Source organism: Sphaerodactylus townsendi, linkage group LG06 (genome assembly GCF_021028975.2).
Source record: "Sphaerodactylus townsendi isolate TG3544 linkage group LG06, MPM_Stown_v2.3, whole genome shotgun sequence".
Taxonomy (NCBI): Eukaryota; Metazoa; Chordata; class Lepidosauria; order Squamata; family Sphaerodactylidae; genus Sphaerodactylus; species Sphaerodactylus townsendi.
Window position 1 is genome coordinate 127,372,749 of NC_059430.1, and position 22,808 is coordinate 127,395,556.

Here is a 22,808-nt window from a genome sequence, read left to right on the forward strand (position 1 = left end):
TGTCTGTCTGTCTGTCTGTCTGTCTGTCTGTCTGTCTGTCTGTCTGTGGCTGGCAGCCACAGATGCAGGCGAAACGTCAGGAGAAAATACTACCGGAACACGGCCATACAACCCGGAAAACCCACAACGTCCTAAAGCTGAAGAGTTCCCGTTAGAGTTATGCATGACCTACTGCAGTGGTGGCAAACCTATGACACGGGTGCCAGAGGTGGCACTCAGAGCCCTCTCTGTGGGCATGCGTGCACAGAGTTCATCATGTGGGGGGCAGAAAATCCCCCCCCCCCCACACATCTAGGCTGGCCTGGACTGCTGGGCACAACGTGTAGGTAACCCTGGTAAGTGCTCTTAAACCCCACTGATTTTCATGGGAAGAACTAAAGCGCGATCCTTTACCTGGGAGTAAGCTCGGTTGCTGGCAATGTGGCTTGCTTCTGAGTAAACCCTCCTAGGGTCGTGATTCACCCGTTCGAAGCGTTGCATGGTTGCTTCAAAGCAAAGCCACCGACTACCACCAAGCTTACTCCCGAGTAACGCATGCCTTGGAGCCAACCATTTTTTCTAAACTAAAACCTCAGTATTCCAGTTAAATCGCCGCGTTGGCACTTTGAGATAAATAAGTGGGTTTTGGGTTGCAGTTTGGGCACTCGGTCTCGAAAAGCACCACCATCACTGCCCCAAGCTGTATAATATTTTGTGGTGGCAGCTCCCTCCATCGTGTTGTGGTGGTGAGTTCACTTAGTAAAAGGCTGGGGATCCCTTGCTCTAATGCCTGGAGATCCGTCCTCCCTAGAGAGAGACCTCTTCTCCAGCTCTCCCCTTCGACAACCTCCTCCACATACCTCTATGCCAGTGGTGGCGTAACCTATGGCACGGGTGCCAGAGGTGGCACTCAGAGCCCTCTCTGTAGGCACGCTGCGAAATAGAATTATCAAATCGCCCCTCCCCACACACATTCATAGGTTGGCCTGGGCCACTGGGCTCGATTATTAGCATTAAACCTAAGACCTAGTTTTGGGGAAGCAGTGTAGGTAACCCTGTTAAGCACTGTTAAACCCCCCACTGATTGTCATGCGAAGAACTAAAGCTGACCCTTTACCTGGGAGCAAGCTCAGTTGTTTGCAATGGCGCTTGCTTCTGAGTAAACCCTCCTAGAATCGTGATTCACCCTTTGGAAGAGTTGGACTTTCGTTTCAAAGCAAAGCCACCAACTACCACTGCTTATTCCTAGGAGTAACGCACAGCTCGGTGTCAGCCATTTTTTTCTTAACTAAAACCTCAGTATTCGGCAGCTAAATTGCCGCGTGGGCACTTTGCAATAAATAAGTGGGTTTTGGGTTACAATTTGGTCTCGAAAAGGTTCGCCATCACTGTTCTATGCTATCAGCTTCCAAGAAAACTACAGCACACGCCCATAGTTTACATTTTGGAAGCAGAGATAATCTACATGTGACCTTCTATGCAATATTCTGCCTACAGCTGTCTTTTAATTAGGAGTACGATTGCCCTTTTTATAAATCAGATCCTCGCGGGCAAAATCTCATTAGGCGTTTTTTTTTAAGCGCCCGATTTTTTTTTTACTGCAAAAGCAACCACCTCTTTGGCAGAAAGAGCAGCGCCGCCATCACATGCTCCACGCATGAGTTGGAGCTGGCTCAGACTTTGCGGCTCTCCGATGGACAGCAGTGGGCAGAGAGGATAAATACTGAATTCTGCCTGGGTGGCGGCAGAATAAACGAAACCAGGAGGACTTAAACGAGCAGTAGAACTTTATTTACCCCCCACCCCACCCCACAGATAAGCAAGCGAGGGTGTGTCCGTCATATTAGCATATGCACAGAAGCAGTTAATACGTCTCCATTCACCATTGCAAGAGGACAGGCGGAAGTAGGACAAGTAATTCATCCAATTCTTTCCCACGGGCGTAGCAAGGTAGGGTGAGAGGGGGCTTGAGCCCGAGGCGCACTTTGAGCAGGGCGCAGGCAGAACCCCCACCCCCGCCCTGCCTGGAATTTGGCGCCCCAGCACGGCCTGCACGGCCTTTCCTCAGGGACCAAGCAAGGTCCTTATTGTTAACAGTTCGAGTTATTCAGTGCACCGCCCAGACTTCTTAGACAGATTTATGGAGGGGAAGTCGATCTATGGCTACCCATCTTGATCCTCCTTAATCTGAGATTGCAAATGCCTTAGCAGACCATGTGCTCGGGAGCAGCAGCAGGAGAAGGCCATTGCTTTCACATCCTGCATGTGAGCTCCCAATGGCACCTGGTGGACCACTGCGAATAGCAGAGTGCTGGACTAGATGGACTCTGGTCTGATCCAGCAGGCTCGTTTTTATGTTCTTACGTGGCCTCGGCCGCTTTGAGACTTCTTACAGTTGACAAAGCGGGGCATAAAATCCAAACTCTTTTTCTACATCACAAGGGACTGCCCTGAGCCAGTCTTGACCAACTGACCGGACCTTCCATACTCTCAATTAGCCTCTAGCACAGTGGTTCTCAACCCTCCTAATACCGTGACCCTATAATACAGTTCCTCATGTTGTGGTGACCCCCAACCATAAAATTATTATGGAGATGGATAGAGGAGCGGTGTCTCGGTTCCTAAGACCATCAGAAATATGTGTTTTCCACTTGTCTTAGGCGACCCCTGTGAAAGGGTCGTTCATCCCCCAAAGGGGTTGTGACCCACAGGTTGAGAACCGCTGCTCTAGCAGGAGATGGACTAATCCTACCACATCTAATTCAACTCAATACGGAGAGACAACAGAGGTAGCTGACCTCCCAAAGGCGCATCTTCTTGGCAGCTGCAGAAGGAAGCTCTTTAGAAAATGTGGAAGGAAATCCATTAGCGTCACAACGTGCGCTTCCCATTTCAATTTGCGGTGTCTGAGCATGGGTGGAGACGATGCTCTGAGAAATCTGGACGACCGAATTAAACGCACACAAAATGCTTCACCGTCAATCGAGAAGTGCCCAGCAGAAGACGGTTTTGTGAAGCGGGAACTTGCCCCCCTCCCCTTTCCTGGCACAGCTGGTTCAGAATCCATCAACAACCGAAACAATAGGAAACAGAATCCCGAAGGGACACTCTGTGAGTGTGTGTGTGTGTGTGTGTCAATTAACAGACACACACTGTTCCTGTTGGTTACAGATACTCTTAGGATTGCCCGCTCTAGGTGGGGAAACTCCGGAGGTTTTGGAGGTGGTGCCGGGGGAGGGCACCGTTTGGAAAGGGAAGAAACCTCAACGGGGACTAATACCACAGGTTCCACCCTCCAAAGCCGCCATTTTCTCCGGGTGGACTAAGCTCTGTAAGCTCGGTTGTAATTCTGGGAGGTCTCCAGCCGCCACCTGGCAGTTGGCGACTCTGGTTTATACCCCAAGAAAGCAACTTTTACTATTATTATTTATTAGTTTTGTGTGCCGCCCTTCCCGAAGGGCTCTGGGCAGTGCACAACATATTAATCTATACCAGTGATGGCGAACCTTTTTGAGACCGAGTGCCCAAGTTGCAACCCAAACCTCACTTATTTATCGCAAAGGGCCAACCCGGCAATTTAACCTGAATGCTGAGGTTTTAGTTTAGAAAAGAACGGTTGGCTCCCTCTTCCTCTGCCACACCCGCTCAAGCAGGGGCCAGCCTTCTCTAGCCTCCAGCAAGTCCTGCGCGCACCGCTCTGTGCCTCTCGAGCATCTCTGCCTCCTCTGCACCCCCCCTCAGGCAACAGCCACCCAGAGCACAGGCACCAGGCCTGCCAGCCAAGTCCTCCCTGCGGTGCCCACACATCGTGCTCAGTGGCCCAGGCCAGCCTAGATGTGTGTGTGTGTGTGGGGGGGGGGTGATTTTCCACCCTCCACATGACGAACTCTTTGTGCGCGTGCCCACAGAGAGGGCTCCGAGTGCCACCTCTGGCACCCATGCCATAGGTTCGCCATCACTGATCTATACAGCACAGCACGGTTCAAGACATAACAAAATACAACTATAATATCACATATATGGCTCTATTTGAATAAAAACAATCAAAACCCCCATTAAAACACAGCGTTCCAGTATACCATCTCGCGTCCATCAACTAAAACCCTCCCAAAAGGGGAGCGGTGGGTCCCTCAGATGTTATGGGGACCTTTGAAATACCTTTAACACCTGATCAATATAGAACACTTTTTAATATTTTTATGTATATGACAACTGCAGCAAGGATTCTAGATGCATACAAATGGAGGGATGACAAAATTCCAACAGAACAAGACTGGATCCTGAAAGTCACAGAGTACGGAGAGATGGCCAGGCTGACGGCCGTTATAAGAGACAAGAATATGGACAATTTTCAGAAAGACTGGAAATCCTTTGCGGACTACTTACTGAAAATGTATACAAACAGAGAAACAACGGCAGGATTCGAGACTTAAATGAAAACAGCGTATTGGATTAAGACAACTTTAGAGGAACGACTAAAAGTGGGGAAAAAATGTACCGTATATACTCATGTATAAGTCGACCCGCATATAAGTCGAGGCACCTAATTTTACCACAAAAAGCTGGGAAAACGTATTGACTCGCGTATAAGTCGAGGGTGGGAAATGCAGCAGCTGCTGGTAAATTTCAAAAATAAAAATAGATACCAATAAAATTACATCAATTGAGGCATCAGTAGGTTAAATGTTTTTGAATATTTATTTCAAAGAAAAACAGTAAACTGGCTCTGTAAGTGGAAAAGAGGGTCAACAAGAACAATATGGTATTAACAATAACTTTAAAAGTACAAAAACCTTAGCTCAATCAGCAACCAAGCTAAAACACAAGAGTTAAAATCCTTCAAAACTGGATTCTTCATCATCATCTATATGTCCAAATGTAACTCAGCTTAGATTTTAAGAGGGATATTATCAGAAATGGAAAATCTACTATTAGCTTCCATTGTAAACAATGGGGGATGGGGCACCCATTTGGGGATCAATAACTTTGGATCCCCTGACCCAAACTTCACCAAACCTGGCTAGTATCATAAAGAGACTCTCCTGATGAGACCAGCCAGGTGTGGTGAAGTTTGGTTCAGAGGGTCCAAAGTTATGGACCCTCAAAAGGGTAGCCCCATCTACTAATAGCTCCCATTAAAAACAATGGAGAATGAGGGCACCTCCTTTGGGGGTCCATAACTTTGGACCCCCTAAACCAAACTTCACCAAACTTGGCTGGTATCATCAGGAGTGTCTTCTGAGGGTACCCTGAAATTTTGGTGTCGCTAGCATAAAAACTGCGCCCCCTGCTGGCCGGCAAAGTAAAAAAACAAAAAAAAATTTTAATGACCCGCGTATAAGTCGAGGGGAGCTTTTTCAGCATTAAAAATGTGCTGAAAAACTTATACATGAGTATATACAGTAGATATTGATTATAAGCACGGAGTTAGAATTATGCCTGGATCCTTAGTGAGGTAGCTGGAAGTCACCATATATATGTGTAGGTGTTTCTTTTCATTTAGCATTATTAATATGGGGGGAGGGGGATTAGATTGGGATTTTTTCTTTACCTTTCCATGTGTGTGTCATTTAGGTGTGTAAAATAAAAAATTCTCAAAGAGAAATACCTTCAACAGCATAAAGCATACACAGAAGAGGAAGGAGTCTTTCTACCGGCGCACTGTGGATTCACTTGGCTTCATAGCGGATGTCTTCTTCATGTACACCTAGAAACCATTAAAAACATTCAGGAATGGAGTCTGCAAAAGTGACTCAGCTTCCCCTCTTGTAATAAGAAGCACCCTTTTGTTCTGCCTTATTTGAGCAGCCGGCACTGTCCAACAGTCAGAGAAGGATCCGGAAGAGGTGGGTTCAAATCCCCCCGCTGCCGTGGGTGATCTGCTGCGGGCCAGTCACACATGTTCCACCTAGCCTACCTCCTAGGGTTGTTGGGAGGATAATACAGAGGAGAGTGAATGATGCCAAGTTGCTTTGGGTTCCCACTGGGGACAGAGGCGGGGATAAATAAAGTAAACACACAGACAACGAAGGGTCCAAGCCAAGTTAGTGATGCCTAGACAAAAAGCAGCGACAAGATTGGGAATAATTTGAATCGAGATCCCTCTTGTATCTAATCTGGAGGAACCGGGTTTGATTCCCAGCTCTGCCGCCTGAGCTGTGGAGGCTTATCTGGGGAATTCAGATTAGCCTGTACACTCCCACACACGCCAGCTGGGTGCCCTTGGGCTAGTCACAGCTTCTCGGAGCTCTCTCAGCCCCACCCACCTCACAGGGTGTTTGTTGTGAGAGGGGAAGGGCGAGGAGATTGTCAGCCCCTTTGAGTCTCCTGCAGGAGAGAAAGGGGGGATAGAAATCCAAACTCTTCTTCTTCTTCTTCTTCTTGATGGAAAGCCAAGATTAGAAGGGCTGTTTTGGCAGGTGCTGGCATATGTGAGCCCCTGGGAAAAGCTCACACAGACTACACTACTAGGAGGGGGTCTCACCTCATCCATTTAACTCAGGGATCTGCAACCTGCGGCTCTCCAGATGTTTGGAGGAAGGGACTGGATAAATGTCCTCGCCTGACAAGATCATCACAAGGCGCTGCGTCAGTGTTAGCTGGCGGTAGCGTCGTGGCCAAGAGAATTACCTGGTTTCTGCAGGCCCTGGTTCAAATCTTTCCTCTACCACACTAGAAGTGAACTCATGTTCTTATCCTCCCCATCAGCAACATAGAGGTAATAACTCTGGCCTACCTTGCAGTGTTGTTGTGAGAATGTATGTTAAGCACTTTGAAAGTGCTATAAAAATGCTAAATTCATTACTACTTTCTCCATCATGAAATCTGTATTACACCCTCACAGCAAAGCCTGCTAAGATTTGGGGGGGGGGGGGGGCTTCGCTTCGTCTTACCCCAAAGGGCTGGTTTAAATGGAATCTGATTTACATGGGGGTTGTAGCGCAGTGGAATAATATCCATGGTGCATGAAGAAGAAGAAGAAGAAGAAGAAGAAGAAGAAGAAGAGGAGGAGGAGGAGGAGGAGGAGGAGGAGTTTGGATTCATATCCCCCCTTTCTCTCCTGCAGGAGACTCAAAGGGGCTGACAATCTCCTTGCCCTTCCCCCCTCACAACAAACACCCTGTGAGGTGGGTGGGGCTGAGAGAGCTCCGAGAAGCTGTGACCAGCCCAAGGTCACCCAGCTGGTGTGTGTGGGAGTGCACAGGCTAATCTGAATTCCCCAGATAAGCCTCCACAGCTCAGGCGGCAGAGCTGGGAATCAAACCCGGTTCCTGCAGATTAGAGTACACGAGCTCTTAACCTCCTACGCCACTGCTGCTCCAGTAGTTCACTGAGGCTCAGTAGTTCAGGGGTGGCCAACCTATGGTGCTGTGGATATTCGTGGACTACAATTCCCATCAGCCCCTGCCAGCCTGGCCAACTGGAGCACCATAGGTTGGCCACCCCTACCGTAGTTCAACCGTTCAGAGATCTCAGAAAAAAAAGATCACCTCTGGTAGACTCCTTTCGGAAACTGATTTACTTAGTGGACTACAATTCCCATCAGCCAATTGGCCAGGCTGGCAGGGGCTGATGGGAATTGTAGTCCATGAACATCTGGAGAGCCGCAGGTTGCAGACCCCTTGGATTGTTGCTGTCCCACTAAGCCGTATTATCCCACCCACGTGAAAAAAAAAACCCTTATGGTGCATCAGTCCCCTGATCTATCAAAGTCAGTCTCTTACTGGCAGCAACTCTTCGGGTGAAGAAATTTCCCCCCACCCACGACCTGATCCTTATACCTGCAGGGGATGGGAATCGAACCTGAGCCCTTTTGCATGCAAAGGAGGGGCTCTGAGGCCCGGACAACCTCCCCAGCTCTCAACCATCACACACGAATCCACGAGTTTCTTCACTAATATCAGTAGCTGCTTCTTTTCAGCGATTCTCCTAGCTGTTCCTGCCAGGGGATTTCTAAATATAAATCCCAGCTGCATTCTTCCCAGCTTTGGGGTTGGTACAGTCAACACAGGGCATGATAAGACACATACCGAGGCCCATATGGGAATTCCAGCCCTCCACACTTTGTTTGCAAGGTGCACCTGCATCATGGGGGAGGGGGGAGTAACAGAAAAGCATGAGTTCCCCCCCCCCAATAATTTTGGCCCAAGGAAGGAGGAGGAGAAATTTGGATCTGTGCCCTCCCTTCCTCTCCCCACAACAGACCCCTTGAGAGGTAGGTGGGGCTGACAGAGTTCTGAGAGAACTGTGACTGGCTCAAGGTCACCCAGCAGGCTTCATGCGGAGGAGCGGGGAAACAAACCCGGTTCTCCAGATCAGAGTCCACCGCTCTGAACCACCATATAAGACAATTATGAATCCACGCACCAGCAGTCCTGACATGAGTGGCCCCATGGTGGTGCGCTGTACCCACTCCTCGTGGAAAGATTTGTGGAATAAGAAGACCCCACACCGTGGTACGCTTGGGGGGGGGGGTACAACGAAGGGCCATGAGGTTATTCCACTTCCGGCGCAATCTGAACCATGCGAGTGGAGTTCCCTTCCACGACAGATAGAAACGGCCCAATTTTTCACAGCTCCCCTCCCCTCTGACATCCCCAAATCTTCCCACACATACTCTCTTTTGGCCCCTTCCGCACACGCCAAATCATGCGTTTTCAAACCGCTTTCACAACTGTTTGCAAGTGGATTTTGCGATTCCGCCCAGCTTCAAAGAGCACTGAAAGCAGTTTGAAAGTGCATTATTCTGCATGTGCGGAATGAGCCTTTTAAAAATTATTATTAAATTTTTATTGATATTTTGGATTGTTACAAATTTATATTATACATCTTTATATTCCATCCTCCATATCCTTTTACCCCCCCTTTCCCCCCTCCCCCCTTCTTCTTTTCTTCTTTAAATGTGCAGCAGCAGGTCCATTCTTCCTAATCTTCTTTTCCAGTTTTCTTCTGCGATTCCAATTTCGTTTAACCCGTCTTTGAATTCAGTCCAGATCCGCTTCATATCGTTTTGTTTTTCTTGCCACATTTGGTTTCTGGACATGATGTCAAAAATTTGCAATTGTATTTGTTCCCACATATATTCCAACCATTTCTGTATTGTCCAGATTCTTTTGTCCTTCCACCCTACCCACACGTACTCTGACTCACCCATGCCGTCAAGGAATCACTGGGAACTTCCACGGACCGTTTTTAATTTCACAACGTGGGAAAGCCGTAAGAGTTTCCAATACGTATCCGAAAGTCTTCGGGCAAGACCCTCGCTTTCCCGGCAGCAGACATATTCCACGTGTTTCACAAACAAAGGCCCCCATTTTGCGCTTTTTGGCCTCCACCACCAGTATCGAGGCACGGGAAGCGTCGCGCGATTTACGCTGCCTGCCCTGGAACTTTCAAGCTTATCACATTTTAATGTCTTTGCTGGTGTGCGCTTTTCCAGGCTGTGTGGCCGTAGCCTGGTAGTTTCAGCTGCTAACCTTTCACCCGCATCTACATGAACTAAAAGCTACCAGACCACCGCCACGCCACACAGAAAACCCACAACTGCCTGTTGATTCCGGCCGTGAAAGCCTTCGACAATCCATTTCCATGTGCCCTACTGTATTTTCTTGCGCTCAGATCTCATCCCACTACTTTTCCAGCCAGCCATAACAGATAGAAACCGTCAAGGAACGCACAGCCAAGTCTGCCCCCCCCTTTCTCTTTCTTCTCCCCCCTCCCAAGAACAAAATACCTCCCCAACAATCTCCAAGCAAGAGCTGTCAAATAAACCACATTTCTGACGCGGCACCACTTCCTGATCCATCTACTGCTTACCTGGACTTGCAACGTGAGCCGGCACGGTTTTGCTCTTGCTGCGAAGGCTTGCCCCACAGGGAAACGTGGGCAGGGGTGGCCCTACAGAGAGAGCCGGCTATCACCTACCTTGGAGAGAGCCTCCTTGCTTCTTCCCACCCTCTGAAGCTCCTTTTCCCCGGCCTCGCCTTCTCTCTCCGTCTTGTGGCTCCAGGCGATGTGGGTGTCTGACTTAAGCGCGCTCCAGAGACGCCAACCCCGCCACCCAGAGCAGAAGCGAAAGCCTCCCACCTCTCCTGGCAGCACCTAAAATTAAACTTTGAGCACCTCTCCCTTCTCCCCTTTGGTCAGGTGTAGAAGGAGGCGGAGGGGCGAAGGGAAAGCCAGGCCTAATTCCCTCTGCCGCACCAAGCCGGCGTGCAAGAGGCGAAGGGAGTGGCACATCATAAAAGCGCCTTAATATTTCATCTCCTATCAAATATGCATGCCGCCGAGCCGTGTGCGAATTGGTTGCTCTACCGTAGCCGCGCAGAGGCCTTGGCAGGCGGCTGCCAGTTCAAAGAAAAGCGCCTAGACAGGTCTCTGCGTGATGAATGAGCACTTAAAGAGGGGTAGGCGAAAGTTCACAGGTGCCCCAGGATCCCACACCTGGCCCGGGTGCTGCTGAGGCAGCCGTGCCTGAGGGGCGGCTCCCATTGTTTCCCCAGGCGTAGCGGTTGTGCCTCGAGCCATTGCAATTTGGCACGAATTTCAGTCTGTGTTGGTCATGCCCCTGTTGAAGACACAGGGGCCAGGGACTGAGAGAGATATAATGACGGACGCATAGCAGCGCGGTGTAGCTGTTAGAGCAGATCTCCCACCAGATGTTCATGGACTAAAGAAGAAGAAGAAGAAGAAGAAGAGGAGGAGGAGGAGGAGGAGGAGGAGGAGTTTGGATTTATATCCCCCCTTTCTCTCCTGCAGGAGACTCAAAGGGGTTGACAATCTCCTTGCCCTTGCCCTCTCACAACAAACACCCTGTGAGGTAGGTGGGGCTGAGAGAGCTCCGAGAAGCTGTGACTAGCCTCTGTCAACATTTTCTACCCCATGCATAATTTTACAGACTTCAGTCATATCCCCCCTCAGATGTCTCCTCTCCAAACTAAAGAGTCCCAAACGCTGCAGCCTCTCCTCATAAGGAAGGTGCTCCAGTCCCTCAATCATCCTCGTTGCCCTTCTCTGCACTTTTTCTATCTCTTCGATATCCTTTTTGAGATGCGGCGACCAGTTTATCACCCCCTTGCCCACATTTCCAACAGACAGCTACAACGGTTCAACTTCTTGTGACTCACTCACAGAAGCCAGTCCTTTTCTTGAGCCTTACCCCATGCAAGTTACTCAAGGGGAGACATCTTGCGACTACACCCAGACATGCTTACAACATTGTGTGGCGTCCCACTTCCCCCATTCCAAAGTCTACGCACGGCCACATCAGCCAAACGGCATAAACCAGCAGGAAACCAACATTAGTATAACTGGTCACCTGGAAGAAATTGCGACTCGCCCAAGGCGACCGGGAGAGTAGCTATTTGCAAGGACTTGCTAACCCAAGAAAAGAATTGTTTGCAATGATACAGCTGGATCAGCCCAAGTAACCCTTTGGTCCAGTATTCTCCAAACGGAGGGGGGAGAACTTCACGAGAAATTTGCCTGTTTCCCCCCCCCCCCCCCTTGAAACTTTCCAGAGAAGTAGTGGTTATAGCTGGAGGGTATACAGGTCTCTAGAAGGACCACACAGGACTGAAACTGCTGTGGCTAAACTAGTTTAGCTTGTTGGGGGAACGTATCATCCCAGAGTTCAAGGACATTTGACCTCGACCACACCCTCCTTTTCCATAATTGCCCCCAGGCTCTGGAATAGTAATTCCTCAGAGATTTGCCATGTGTCCACCCTTTAGGGCATAGGTGTCAAACTCGCAGCCCTCCAGATGTTATGGACTACAGTTCTCATCATCCCCGTCAGCATGTTGCTGGCAGGGGATGGTGGGAACTGTAGTTCATAACATCTGGAGGGCCGCGAGTTTGACACCTGTGCTTTCGGGGTTTAGATGCACAATGAAGACCTTTCTGATTTAGTTAGCTTCCCAGGAAAACTGCTGGTCGGGGGGGGGGGGGTTAGAGTGGGGGTTGGGCTTATTATAATGCGATTTTAATGCTGTTTTAATGGCTACATTTGGCTTGTGATGTTTTTATTGTGGTTTTCTTGTTTTGTTTAACCTATGTGAGCCGCCGAGAGACACTCGTGCAGAGGCGTAGCTGGGCCAAATTGTGCACAGTGCACAGTCTATATTTTCCACCCCCAGGGCCCCCCCACAGTACCCCCCTGGGGCGCCCCCCCTTCCCACACTTACCTTAGTTCCACCAATTTTCTGCACCCCCAGGCGTGTGCCCGGTGCACCCCCCATCCCCTTGTAGCTCCGCCACTGCGCTCGTGTGGTGTGGGGTATAAATATCTGCACCCCCAGGCGTGTGCCCGGTGCACCCCCCATCCCCTTGTAGCTCTGCCACTGCGCTCGTGTGGTGTGGGGTATAAATAAATAAATAAATAACTCCTCAAACTTGCTGGAAAACTTGATTTGCAAAAAGTCTAATGGGGGAGGGGGAGGAGTGGATGACATTATTTTAAGGTAACATGTCCAGAAACCCCGATTCCCTGAGCTCAGCGATCCCCTGACACCTTTGGGGTTAGGCTAAGACCAAAGGCGTACGCTCCGAATGACTCAAACGTTTAGGAAACAAGAATCAAAACAGATCCCGAATCCTCCTGTGCCTTTTTTAAAAAAATTATCCCTCAAAACTGCTTTTATTTTTAGAGTTTGAAAGTTTCCTGTTTACGCAAAGACACGAGCCTTTTTTATTTTTAATTCGGGTTTCTCGGTTTCAAGCTGGCGTCAAACTGAGTCGGTATCACGTTTGGGCGTGTTGAATTTTCCTGGAACATGACAACACTAGGAGAAGAAGATGCCGAGAAAGGAGGGGTCCACTCTTCAACCATCCGGTTCCGGTGATCCCCCAAAGAAATATTTCTACTCTCCCAACAGGGATCTGGGGACAAGATTTTGTTTTTATGAACAAAGGAGCAGCAGTGGCGTAGGAGGTTAAGAGCTCGTGTATCTAATCTGGAGGAACCAGGTTTGATTCCCCGCTCTGCCGCCTGAGCTGTGGAGGCTTATCTGGGGAATTCAGATTAGCCTGTACACTCCCACACACGCCAGCTGGGTGACCTTGGGCTAGTCACAGCTTCTCGGAGCTCTCCCAGCCCCACCTACCTCACAGGGTGTTTGTTGTGAGGGGGAAGGGCAAGGAGATTGTCAGCCCCTTTAAGTCTCTTGCAGGAGAGAAAGGGGGGATATAAATCCAAACTCTTCTTCTTCTTCTTTTTGCACCAGTTTAGTGGGAAAGATTTTTTTTTTTGTTTTGTTATTGTTCCCAAATGACACATGGAACAAATCGGATGAGGGGGGTGAAATGCTAAAGGGGGAAGTTATTTGGGAGAAAGTGCAGACCGAGTCAAAGGTTTCAAGGAAGAGTTTGGGTGAAGGAAATTTCGTCATCCCGAACATCAGATTAGCTACTGGTACTAAGTGCCCGAGGCAGATAAGCAGGTGATACTTCATGCTTGCATGTGGCAATTTATCCAGCCTTATCAGCAATTATTGCCCCCATGACATAAGAGGGAAACATGGGAACTCGTTCCCAGAATGCTTATGAAATTGTGGGCGTATCCTAAGAAAGAGGTTTCTGATTCCCTCTTCCTCCTTCCCTTTCCCAAGGGCTTGCTTCACTTCCAGAAACTCTCTAAGATCCTGATTTTCACAGGCAACAAAATGAGATGGAGGCGACATCGATTCGCAGTATGGTCGACATGGAAGGAGGAGGAGATCCTTCTTTGTTCAAAACAGCCTTCTTGCGAGTAAGAAATCTAATTCTTCAAGAACATAGCTTCAAGCCCACTGTATTGCTAGTTTTCTACTTGCAGAGAGATTTGTCTGTTTACCTAGAAGCGTTTGAAAATGCAGCTCCCCCCCAGATGAGTCTACCATTTCGGGGCTGAGATGGTTTATTCCCCAATTGGCTGAGTATGCCTGCATCATGCCCACAGCAGCTCCCCAATCAAAACAGCACCTTGCTAAAAAATGTTATAAGATGGCACAGCAATGTTAAAAACAAGAGCCAAACTTCAGCACCAATCAAAGTGTCTTTGGAAAAGGAAAGCACCATGCTCCTTAGGCAGTGGTGGCGAACCTACGGCACGGGTGCCAGAGGTGGCACTCAGAGCCCTCTCTGTGGGCACACGCAAACAGAGTGCCCCCCCCCCACATCTAGGCTGGCCTGGGCCGCTGAGTTCAATTATTAGCATTAAACCTAAGACCTAGTTTTGGGGAAGCAGTGTAGGTAACCCTGTTAAGCGCTGTTAAACCCTACTGATTTTCGTGCAAAGTACAGAAGAAGAAGAAGAAGAAGAAGAAGAAGAAGAAGAAGAAGAACAAGAACAAGAACAAGAACAAGAAGAACAAGAACAAGAAGAAGAACAAGAAGAACAAGAACAAGAAGAACAAGAAGAAGAAGAAGAAGAACAAGAAGAAGAACAAGAAGAACAAGAAGAAGAACAAGAAGAACAAGAACAAGAAGAACAAGAAGAACAAGAAGAACAAGAACAAGAAGAACAAGAAGAACAAGAACAAGAAGAAGAAGAGGAGGAGGAGGAGGAGGAGTTTGGATTTTTATCCCCCTTTCTCTCCTGCAGGAGACTCAAAGGGGCTGACAATCTCCTTGCCCTTCCCCCCTCACAACAAGCACCTTGTGAGGTAGGTGGGGCTGAGAGAGCTCCGAGAAGCTGTGACTAGCCCAACGTCACCCGGCTGGTGTGTGTGGGAGTGTACAGGCTAATCTGAATTCCCCAGATAAGCCTCCACAGCTCAGGTGGCAGAGCTGGGAATCAAACCCGGTTCCTCCAGATTAGATACACGAGCGATACTTTACCTGGGAGTAAGCTCAGTTGCTGGCAATGGGGCTTGCTTCTGAGTAAACCCTCCTAGGGTCGTGATTCACCCATTCGAAGAGTTGCACGGTTGCTTCAAAGCAAAGCCAACAACTACCACCAAGCTTACTCCCGAGTAACGCACGCCTTGAAGCCAACAATTTTTTTCTAAACTAAAACCTCAGCATTCAGGTTAAATTGCCGGGTTGGCACTTTGTGATAAATAAGTGGGTTTGGGGTTGCAATTTGGGCACTCGGTCTCGAAAAGGTTCACCACCACTGTCCTTCGGAGGCAAACGGAGTTATTGCGGCTTCAGTGTTTGTGGGATGGAGTCCACTTTGTAGACCCTGGTCCAAATGCGCTTTGGGCACATGTTCCGCTCAGTCGTCTTTTGAAACGGCAAGCAATAAGCCCAGACGTGTGACTCAGCCCCGCCACCTTCTTGCCCACAAAAGGCCTGCATTCGATTATAAAGCCACAAGTAGCTTGCAAAGAACTGGATCTGTGTGGAACGTTTTAGGCTTTGCAGCCTTCCAAAGGGGCTTAGAGATCTCCTGGAACCACAGTTGATCTCCAGACAGAGATCAATTTCCCTGCAGAAAACGAGAGGCTGGAGTCTGCAGGATTATACCCAAAGGTGGGATCCAGCAGGTTCTCACCAGTTCCCGAGAGTGGGTGACTAATTATTTGTGTGTGCCGAGAGGGGGTTACTAATTTGGTCTGCTTTTCTGTTAGAAATTCCATTAGATCCCAAAATCATAACGTCCTGTTGTTTCCCATGTGGCTGGTTAGCCAAGGTAGAAAACGGGATAATTCTCCCTGTTGGGCTGTTTTAAAAACCTGTTTTAGAAATATGGTCAAGTCCCTTGTTTAAGGAAAGTCTCCTTCTTTTGATTTCTAGAAACAAAACTAAGTATTTGAAAGTATTAAGTATTGGACAGGCAGTCAATTAGAGGAGAAGTAGTTGTTGTTTCTGTTGGCAGTAGACGATAGGACTTGCTATAATGAGTTTAAATTATGGACAGAAAGATACCAGCTGGAAATTAGGAACTTTTTTTTTACAGTAAGAGTTTTTTACAGTAACAGAGAAATTATTAATGCCCCGCCCCCGGAATGCCCGGCCACGCCCCTGTTGTGCCCTGCCCAGTCCCATTGGCGCTAGGCCACTGTTTGAATCCCACCACCATGGGAACCTGTTACTAAAATGTTTGGATCCCAGCACTGATTATACCCTGCAAGGGTGCTTCCCCTTCCCAACCCCCACCCCTAAATCACCAAGAATTTCCCGCCCCAAAATTGGTAACTCTAGGCACTGTACATTTTGGTAAACGCTCAGCCAAGCGTCTCGTGTTCAGCTAGCCCAGGGGTCTGCAACCTGTGGTTCTCCAGATGTTCATGCTGATGGGAATGGTAGTCCATGAACATCTGGAGAGCCACAGGTTGCAGACCCCTGAGCCGCTAGCCTGATTCCCCCAGCAGCTTCGCAGAACCTCAGCTGCTGGGTCGAACGGACCTCTTTGGGATGGAAAAAAAAAGCAGTTGAGCCTAAATGTCCAACTGAAGGATACGCAGCAAAAGATTAACCTCCCCAAAACCAGCCTGTTCGACAACAGGGTCCGTTAGCCACAGGTGTGGACCTGGGTGGTCCACACCAACCTGCTGTCATCAGATCTCAGAAGCTAAGCCTAGTTGGCAAACCACCTCTGTATGGGAAACGCCTCAAAAAATCCAGGGTGGCTATGAAGACAGGCCTTGGCAAACCCTGATCATCTTAGACCAGTGATGGCGAACCTATGGCACAGGTGCCAGAGGTGGCACTCAGAGCCCTCTCTGTGGGCACGTGCAAGCAGAGTGCCCCCCCCCCCCCCCACACATCTAGGCTGGCCTAGGCCGCTGGGCTCGATTATTAGCATTAAACCTAAGACCTAGTTTTGGGGAAGCAGTGTAGGTAACTCTGTTAAGCGCTGTTAAACTAAAGTGCGATCCTTTACCTGGGAGTAAGCTTGGTTGCTGGCAATGGGGCTTCCTTCTGAGTAAACCCTCCTAGGGTCGTGATTCACCCGGGCCGAAGAGCTGCTGTTTCTTTAAAGAAAAACACACCACCACCAATTGCTATTTCCTGAGTAACGCATGCCCCGTTTTTTCTAAACAAAAACCTCAGTATTCAGGTTAAATTACCATGTTGGCACTTTGCGATAAATAAGTGGATTTTGGGTTGCAATTTGGGCACTCGGCCTCGAAAAGGTTCACCATCGCTGTCTTAGACAGCCTAGGCTAGCTGATCTTGTCAGATCTCAAAAGCTAAGCAGGGTTGGCCCTGATGAGAACTTGGTTGGGAGACCACCAAGGAAGCCCTGTGACGCTGCAGAGGCAGGCAACGCAATGGCAAACCACCTCTGAACACCTCCTGCCTCGGAAGGCCTACAGGGCCACCCTGAGTTGGATGCAACTCGGCGACACGTTCCACCACCAGAGCCACAAGTGTGGCCCAAAGACAGATGCCAAGAGCTTGCCTTTTCAGTGACGCTCCCCCCCCCCCCGGAACAACTTCCTGACTTCCTCCCCCAGCACAAAATGCAAACACATCCCGAACGTACCTTCTGCCAAAGCTATCTTGGGGTGGACAGAAGCCGGGCAAAGCTGGAGCCGAGTCAAGGCAAACAGCTCCAGACCTGAAAACGCCGGTAGGGAAGGAAAATAAAAACTAGGGAGGGCAAAGCGTGTGTGGTTGCGAGTGGGAGGGAGGGAAGGATGAGTTGTGTTTCACGCCTGAGTCACATCTATTATGAGAACCACGAGGGACTCGGGGAGGCGATAAAAGGGAGGCTCAGCTGGTAAAAAAAAAACCACCCCTAGCCGTTAAAAATAAAACCGTGTGGCGACAGCCCTGCCTCGCATGTGCCGTGGCAGGCGATGGAACCCAGCAGCCCTGGAAGGAAAGATGGAACAGGGAACGGAAAAAAACACCGCAGACCAGAATACAGGAGAACCAGATTCCCTCTGTCTCAGCAGGAAGCGTCATACGAGATTCATCTGGCAGAGGCCAAAAAGGAATCAGAAGTCATGGGTGCAGCGTGGCGCCGTGGTTATGAGTGGGGTACTCTAATCTGGACAGCCGGGTTTGGTTCCCCCACTCCTTCACATAATAAAACTGCAAAGATTGTCATGCCCTTATATAAAGCCGTGGTGCGGCCGCACTTGGATCACTGTGTTCAGTTCTGGTCGCCACGTCTCAAAAAGGATATCGAAGAGATGGAAAAAGTGCAGAGAAGGGCAACGAGGATGATTGAGGGACTGGAGCAGCTTCCTTATGAGGAGAGGCTGCAGCGTTTGGGACTCTTTAGTTTGGAGAGGAGACGTCTGAGGGGGGATATGATTGAAGTCTATAAAATTATGCATGGGGTAGGAAATGTCGACAGAGAGAAATTTTTCTCTCTTTCTCACAATACAAGAACCAGGGGGCATTCATTGAAAATGCTGGGGGGAAGAATTAGGACTAATAAAAGGAAACACTTCTTCACGCAGCGTGTGATTGGTGTTTGGAATATGCTGCCACAGGAGGTGGTGATGGCCACTAACCTGGATGGCTTTAAAAGGGGCTTGGACAGATTTATGGAGGAGAAGTCGATTCATGGCTACCAATCTTGATCCTCCTTGATCTCAGATTGCAAATGCCTTAACAGACCAGGTGCTCGGGAGCAACAGCTGTAGAAGGCCATTGCTTTCACATCCTGCACGTGAGCTCCCAAAGGCACCTGATAGGCACTGCGAGTAGCAGAGGGCTGGACTAGATGGACCCTGGTCTGATCCAGCAGGCTCTTTCTTAGGTTCTTACGTTCTTATGAGTCAAGTCATTGGCCTATCTGTATCATCTTTGATTAGCGGGAGCTCTATAGTGTCTCTGGAGGCAAAAGGCCTCTCTTTTACAACTTCCTGATGTCAGGAACTGAACTCGTAACCTTTCACACATGAAGTAGGTGCTCTGTTTATCATTAAACCATGGGCACACCCTGGATAGTCCGCCAAGTACTGCCAAAGGTGGCAAGAAAGTACTCTCACCTTACACCCTAACATTAACCCTAGAACACCAAACCAACCAAAATCTCCGCAAAATTGAACTTTAACTCAGTGTACTATTTTCAACAGTGGCCAGCCGGTTGGTTGCCTCACAGGAAGGGCATGGCAGCAGCCACCTTCCCAGGTGTCTGTTCCCTGCATCAGTTACTCAAAGGTAGACTGCCTCTGTTCCTGGAGCTTCCACTGAGAATTCATGGCTAACCCTTTACACCATCAGCTTGCCCGGGCAAGCGAATCCTTCCTTTGAGCAGTCAGTTGTTTCTTCTGAAATGCCTCAAGATATTTAAGAACATAAGAACATAAGAACAAGCCAGCTGGATCAGACCAGCGTCCATCTAGTCCAGCTCTCTGCTACTCGCAGTGGCCCACCAGGTGCCTTTGGGAGCTCACAGGCAGGAGGTGAAAGCAAGGGCCTTCTGCTGCTGCTGCTGCTGCTCCCGAGCACCTGGTCTGCTAAGGCATTGGCAATCTGAGATCAAGGAGGATCAAGATTGGTAGCCATAGATCGACTTCTCCTCCATAAATCTGTCCAAGCCCTTTTTAAAGCTATCCAGGTTAGTGGCCCTCACCACCTCCAGTGGCAGCATATTCCAAACACCAATCATACGTTGCGTGAAGAAGTGTTTCCTTTTATTAGTCCTCATTCTTCCCCCCAGCATTTTCAATGGATGCCCCCTGGTTCTAGTATTGTGAGAAAGAGAGAAAAATTTCTCTCTGTCAACATTTTCTACCCCCTGCATAATTTTATAGACTTTATATTTAGATTTTATATTTACCTGTTAAAGATTCAAACACTGCTGGAAGAATGGAGATGTACTGCCTAGCGGTGCTTAAACAGCCACGTGGGCAAATCTTTCTATCCAGGCCTTGCACGCTTTGCCTGTTCAGATGAACTGAAGAGGCTCCGAAGACTACAGCTCACCCACCCACCTCGCCAAATAAACTGCAATAGAATATCTAACATTCTGCCTCTGACCATGCGTGCTTTCAGCATCAACTGAAAATACCTTTGGAAACTAAGGCCCCTTCCGCACCTGCAGAATAATGCACTTTCAATCCACTTTCGACGCACTTTGCAGCTGGATTTTACTGTGCGGAAGAGCAAAATCTGCTTGCAAACAATTGTCAAAGTGGATTGAAAGTGCAGAAGGGGCCTTAGCATGAGAAAACTCAACAATGAAGGAATAAGAGGGGAAGTCCTCCTATGGATTAAAAACTGGTTGAGAAACAGGAAGCAAAGAGTGGGTGTGAATGGGGAGTTCTCACAATGCAGAGATGTCGGGAGTGGTGTCCCCCAAGGATCCGTTTTGGGACCAGTGCTCTTTAACCTATTCATAAATGACCTGGAAGTAGGGGTGGGTAGCGTGGTGGCCAAGTTTGCAGATGATACCAAATTATGTAGGGTGGTGAGAACCACAAAGGATTGCGAAGAGCTCCAAGTGGACCTTGATAAATTAGGTGAGTGGGCTCAGAAATGGCAAATGCAGTTCAATGTAGCAAAATGTAAAGTGATGCACATTGGGGCAAAAAATCCAAACGTCACATACACGCTACAGGGGTCAGTGCTATCAGTCACAGACCAGGAAAGGGATTTGGGCAGAGAGCTGGACTAGATGGACTCTGGTCTGATCCAGCTGACTTGTTCTTATGTTCTTATCAGTTTCGAAGAGCAGGCATGAAAAAGCACTCGTGGGAGGGCCGCCGCCTGTCCCCATGATTGTGGGATTTTTTCTTCTTTTGGAGATCTGCCAAAGGCTGAGTCCAAAGACAGAGATCGTGGCTCAGTTGGTGCGTCACTTGATTGGCAGGGAGAAGGTCACATGTCCAGGCCTCTGCATCCCCAGCAATGATCAGGGAGCGTGCAAGCTAATCTGATTCACCAGATCAGCCTCCACAGCTCAAGTGGCATAGTGGGGAATCAAACCCGGTTCTCCAGATTAGAGTGCACCTGCTCTTAACCACTACACCAATGATCAGGCCACGCGAAAGACTTCAAAGCTTGAGATCCTGCAGCAGAGGCGTAAGGGGGGAATTGGCACCCGGGGCAACACCTACTCCGGACACCCCACCCCATGGCCCTGCATTCCACTTACCTAAGCCTTGCTGGGCTGCCACCAGGAGCCCCTCGGCCCCGCCCCACCAGGCTGCTCCTTTGAAGGAGCAGCCTGGCAGGGCAGGGCTGAGGGGTGCCCGGCAACAGCCCAGCCAGGCTGGTCCTTCGGACAGTGGAGGCTCCACCGGCTGAAGGAGCAACCTGGCAGGGCAGGCCCGAGGGAAGGGGTGTGAGGGCGATTCTCCACCCCCCACAGGATTAGCTGGTGTGCGCCCGGGGCAGTGGCGTATCTGCAATGGGGACAGGGGGAGTCAAATGTCCCCAGGTACAACGGAAGGGGCGCAAAATTGCCCCCACCCACTTCTCCCTCATGATGCCCGTCCGAGCTGCCCCGTGTGTCCAAGGGACTGGGGAGGGCAGGAGGCGGTCTGCAGGGATGCCGGGGGCGGCTCCAATGGGCGCCGCTGCAGTGCTCGTTTGAGCTGCCCCCACCCCCGCCCCTGAGCACGGGGGAGAGCAGAGGCAGGGGGGTGCTCGGGGCAGGTATTGTACCCAGGCGCCATTTCCCCCTGATACGCCTCTGGCCTGCAGACATGTGACCCCACGTGCCGCCGTGAGCGCTCCGCTTCTGCCCTGCAGAGCCGTTGCCCGTCGGAGTCGACAATACTGCATTTGACGGTCTGATGATTTGAGGCCGTATAAGCCAGATGAGAGCCAGTGCGTCTTTCGTGCTTGACGAGAGCCCTTTTACGATACATTAGAAGAAGAAGAAGAAGAAGAAGAAGAAGAAGAAGAAGAAGAAGGAGGAGGAGGAGGAGGAGGAGGAGGAGGAGGAGGAGGAGGAGGAGGAGGAGGAGGAGGAGGAGGAGAAGAAGAAGAAGGAGAAGAAGAGGAGTTTGGATTTATATCCCCCCTCTCTCTCCTGTAGGAGACTCAAAGGGGCTTACAATCTCCTCGCCCTTCTCCCCTCACAACAAACACCCTGTGAGGTAGGCGAGGCTGAGAGAGGTCCGAGAAGCTGTGACTAGCCCAAGGTCACCCAGCTGGCGTGTGTGGGAGTGTACAGGCTAATCTGAATTCCCCAGATAAGCCTCCACAGCTCAGGCAGCAGAGCTGGGAATCAAACCCGGTTCCTCCAGATTAGATACACGAGCTCTTAACCTCCGACGCCACTGCTGCTCCTTTTGGTCGACCTTTTACGTTAAGTTTGGTCAACTTCGGGGGAGAAGCAGCCACACTGAGCGAACATTAAGCATCAAATAAAAAATTCACACATTTTCTCTCTCGCTCTCATTACTCTCCCTCCCGTTACCATCCCAAAACCGCGGAGGCTCACGGTCCTCTTACGACGCGGCTCCGCTGGAGCATTAGTGGGCCCTGGAGTGTCGGAAAGGCAAACAGCAAATGCTGCCAGGGACGGAAGCAGCGAAAGAGGCTGAAACGTTAGGTCTAATGGCTTTTTGGGGGAGGGGGAGGCCATTAGGGGCCGCTTGGCGGAACGAACAATCAACAGAGCTGAAGTCTGGTTTGAGAAATATGGTTCCCTCGTCGGAGGGAAGCCCACTGGAGATCCCTGGCCGGAAGGTGGTCCAGCTGGCTTCCACAAGGGCCGGGGCTTTTCCGGTCCTGCCCCCTACCTGGTGGAATAAGCTTCCCGATGAGATCAGGGCCCTGCGGGACCCGAATGAGTTCCGTAGGGCCTGTAAGATGGAGCTTTTCCATCAGGCATTTTTCACCTAGCCAGCCAGCTTGAACCACTGTCATCACTGGCCTCCTATGGTGTGTACAATGAATGAATGAATGAATGAATGAATGAATGAATGAATGAATGAATGAATGAATGAATGAATGAATGAATGAATGAATGAATGAATGAGTGTTTC

The 22,808-nt window shown here is 49.6% G+C and overlaps 1 pseudogene; it reads right to left on the reverse strand.

Annotated features, from left to right (window-relative positions):
• The window catches only part of LOC125435528, a 53,982-nt pseudogene extending 43,512 nt beyond the window's left edge, over positions 1–10,470 (reverse strand).
• Positions 10,471–22,808: the final 12,338 nt, after the last annotated feature.